This window comes from Vombatus ursinus, unplaced genomic scaffold (genome assembly GCF_900497805.2).
Source record: "Vombatus ursinus unplaced genomic scaffold, bare-nosed wombat genome assembly UNPS02014820.1, whole genome shotgun sequence".
NCBI classification, from domain to species: domain Eukaryota; kingdom Metazoa; phylum Chordata; class Mammalia; order Diprotodontia; family Vombatidae; genus Vombatus; species Vombatus ursinus.
In genome coordinates this window covers 20,759,999-20,764,576 of record NW_020954598.1, presented here as the reverse complement: position 1 = coordinate 20,764,576, position 4,578 = coordinate 20,759,999, and positions in this window count along the sequence as shown.

Sequence of the window (4,578 nt, the reverse complement as noted above, 5' to 3'; positions counted from 1 at the left end):
ATGATGGGGACCGAAAGCAGCAGTGATAGCAGTTACTCTTAGGAAATTAGAAGTTTTCAGTTGCTCTGATGCTCCACACAGTGCTCCAGGGTTTCAGGGAAGTAGTAGTTGGAACCTTTCATTCCAAGCCCCCCAGTGTCTGACTCAGCCTGGGAGGGGTGGGGGAAAAGGGCCCCAGGCCTGCTGGCTTTTCTGCTGCCTTAGCACGTTTTCGAAAGGGGGTGGTCAAGAGGTAATGGTGGGGGGACATACAGGAGAGAATGACAAACTAAGACCTCACTGTGTCCCCTCTGACAAATCCCTTGCCTTTTCTCAACCTCAGTTTCCCCAGGTGTAAAGTGAGAAAGTTGAACTACATTATTTCTAAAGTACCTTTTCAGCTCTAGAATACTATAGTTATGATTTCCCTCAGGGTTTGGGAGAGTGGTGGGCAGAACTGGTGGATTGGTAGCACATAGTTACTTCCATACTTGACGGGCTCTGAAAATGCTGTCACGTGCCTAGGACACACTGACAGTCTGTGATGGGTGATATGTTGGAGGGGTGGGAGGTGGGCAGGACCTCCTTAAGACACTTTATGCCCCTAAAGGGGCAATCCAGATTGCTTCAAAGGAGATTGGGGTAGAGCTTTGTCCCCATCTAAAGTACCAAGAAGTCCCTGGGTGGTAACATCAGAACATAGAGTGCAAGGGGCCAAATCTTTCTGCTTAGTTGTATTAACTGAAATAATTAACTCAGAAGTTTGAACAAATCAGTTAAATATTTAAGTCCTACAGTCCCCTCATTTATCTTCTGTAACCTGCAGCCCAGCACCCCAAGCTCTGGACTTACATCGACAGCGTTCAGTCTTGGCGTTGGCCCCAGAAATCATGTCCTTGGTTCAGATTGCCCCCACCCAGAGTTGCCTCTGGGGAATCTCAGAATATTGCTCATGTCTAGGTTTCCATGTTTGTGGGTAAAAGGGTTGCTGGCTCCTGTACAAGCACTCAGGGTAACATTGCATACATTTGGTACCGGACAGCCTTTATTCTACCCCATAGAAAATGCAGAAACACATAAAGGACTCATAGTAGCCCATTAACAATTGATATAATTCTCCTCCCTCTCTACTGAATACTGTCTTTCCTCAGGGTCCCAAAGTCCTCCAGACTCATTGAAGCACCTTCCAAATTTGGCCTTCTCTTAGAGGGGAAATGAACTTAGGGTTGCTAGTGGGGCAACCCCTAATATTCCAATAAGTCTCACTTTTGGCCACAGCAACTCATACTCATTCCAGCCGTAGGGTGTTCCCCTGAGAACTTGGGTTCCCCCAGAAAGGAAATGCACTTTGGGTAGATGAAGATGAAACTACATTTCCCATTAGAATTGTACTACACACTGGTGGTGACAACAGAGGGCAAAGCCTGGGTCTTTTACTCCCTCATATTTTAGCTTAGACTCTTTTACTGCTTCTCCAACTTTGGGGACATGTTCATGATCCACTTTTCTCTTCAAGAGGCAGGTACTGACCAGGAACTCCCCTTTTCTATCTAGGAGGGTCCTAGAATGCTGGAACTTGAGATTGCTATAGAGGTAACCCAAAGCTGGTGCTGCCCAGAAACTCTCTTTCTTTCCCTAAAAGACGAGATTTACAGGTTTACACTGCCCAGGAAATTTCCGCTTTTCTATGTAAGACACCAGTGCTGGAGAGTTCTGAATTCTCCTCTAGAAAGTTGAGGGTCAGGAACTCCCATGGCCAGGGTCACCAAGTTCCATTCTCTGGGGCTGCTGTCTTTCAGTATGAAAAGGTATGTTGCTGTTCTCTCCAAAGCTGAGGCTAGGAACTTAGGGTGCAACAACTCTCCTCTTGGATCTTGTGGGAAAGAATACACAGTTCCCATGTGGAGTTTTCCCCTCAATCTTCCAGTTCAAGGGTCTTTCCAGTCAATTCGTTTATTGTCAACATAAATGCTTTAACATTTATTCATTGTTTCCTATGGACAAGAACTGGGATAGAAAGATAAAAGCCAAAACAATCCCCATTCTCAGGGAGCTCACATTCCACCGTCATTCCTCCTTACCTAGGAGATCAGGACAGTATGGCAGCAAAGGAACTTGCTCAGAAATGAGAGGCTCCTGCTTCCAATGCACCTCTAAATGCTTGCTGCCTGTGTGGGTCAGGGAGAGTGGCTTCATCCCCTTGGGTCTCAGCTTCCTCATCCGCAAAGTGAAGGGGTTGGACTGGATGGTCTGTGAGCCTCCTTCCAGTTCTTGATGCAGGACCATGACTTTTTTGGGGTACCCCAAATGGGAACCATGACCATATCCAAGTGGGGAGGAGTCGGTGAGAATTGGACGAGGTAAAGAGTTCAGGGAGAAGGGAGTGACCAGTAGGGGGAGAGGACTGAGTGGAAGCAGGGCTCAAACAGTGGCCCAGGCTGGGACTGTCTGAGGTGATATGTAGGGGAGAAAGAGAATCAGGCCAGAGCCAAGGTCAGGGTCAAGGACAGAGAAGATGCAGGAGACAATTGGTGTAGGAATACGGGACACTTGGGGATGGGGGATCTGGGTGTTCCACCAACAGAGCCAAAGGCAGGGAGAGGAACTGAATGGAAGGGGCAGAAAGAAGAGAATCCCCAGGTCTTAGTGGTCTAGCTTCTGGCTAGATATAGTCTTTTGTTCCTGCTTGGGCTCTGCCCTCATATCATCCCATGTAGATACATGTATATGTATCTAGAGACACATCCATATTCACACATTCCTGAGATGGGCCCTATGTCGAACATGAGCTGCCTGTGTGTGTCTCTGGGTATGTACATGTGAAACACATATATGACAGTGATAACAGTTCACATGAATGAAGTGCTCTCCTAAAAGCAACCCTTGAGGATATGGGTAATGCAAGTGTTTCAGCCCCATTCTACAGATGAAGACATGGAGACTTTTGGGTATTAAGTAACTTGGCCAGAGTCACATACCCCATTAGATGTAAGATTCGAGCTGAGGTCTCCTGACTTAGTTCAACCTCTATTTATGCCAAGCCATGGTATATACACATTACCTGCATGTCCCTAGAGACCTGTCACAAATCGCTTATGCATATTAACAATCAGGAGACATATCCCTTTCTCCTCCTCCTTGGGCCTTAGTTTCCCTTTTTATAAAATGAGGAGGTTGCTCTAGATAACCTCTAAGGATATTTCCAGCTCAATAATTATTTTCTACATACATGTTCCCCATATATGTGTATACCTAGAGGCATAGTCTAGGTATACACGCTCTGCCATACTCTGCCACACACCAGCCCCTCCTTTACTGACCACAGCTACAATACCCAGCTCTGGCCAAATGTAAAAACCAGCCGGTCTGCCTGGATTCCTTCAGCCCCTCAGAGCTGTAGCAGTTGTGTGTGTGTCTGGCCCTTTGTCGGTGAAGGCTCGGAGCTCCCCAGCCTGCTCTTCCAACCTCTGTGACGGCCTCCCCCTTCATCTCCTCTCCAGCCTTACCCACCGAGTCACCCTGCAGCTCCAGCCTGGGAGGGGTCCTCACCTCTGCTGAGACCTTTGCTCATTTCCCTCTGCCGTCCCATCGTCATCATACCGGATGCAATAACAAGCAGCGTGAAGGCACAATGAGGCATAGAAGGAGATAGATCAAGCCCCCTCCCCTTCAACTGAATGGGGAATGGGGCCCATTTCAAAGCTGGCGCTCATTGGCAAAAGTCCCTCTTTCACTCAAACTCATTCTCCAGTTCTGTGAACCCTGCTAACCCTTCCCCTCAAACATTAGGCTGCTATCCTTCCAGCAGGCCCTCCAAATTGGCCATGGGCCTCTGCATTTCCCACCCCCTCCCCTTCCTGCTATCACCACCTCAGGATGCAGCACCCCCATTCCTAACAGCTGGGCTTTGAGGAAACCAGGACCGTGGTCCCATGTTCCACATCTCTGGCCAACCCAGGGCACATCTCAAATGGCTCAACCATGGCCCATGCACAGGAATCCCTTCAAACACCCGAGTGGAACTAGAAAAGGGACCTCAGATTGTAAGAAGAGAGTTGGAAAGCTGCTGCCTCATCTTGGTAATTGCCTGATCTGAGGGTGCTATGGTCCCTTGCATCTGTCCATCATCCGTCCAGTGCCTACTTATCCTTCAAGGCCCAGCTCAAGTCCACCCTCCTCTGAGTCTTCTTTGACCACCCCAGACTACATTGGTCTCCCCCTCTTCTGAATGCCTAGACAACCAGAATCTGGACTGCTCATCTAGTCTGATCAAATTAGGACAGTCGTACTATTCTATACTTGCTTTCTGTGAGTGGGTCCTGTCCTCCCCAGACTGGAAGCTTGCCGAGGGCAGGGCTTGGGTCTGTTCTCCCTGACATGGGGAAGCAGAGGGAATGAATGAACAGATGAACCAGACCCTGGGACCCAGGCTGTTTCTTTCCTGGTATCCTCTTGTCCCAGAAGAGGCAAGGGAGGGATGGGTAGTGTGTGAACTGTTCCTACAGTCAGGGAGTAGGGCCAGAATAAGCCAGTAACAGGGCTGAGTGGGAGGCACAGGAGGCAGGCCTGATGAGTGGGGTACAGAGACCAAAGGCCCAA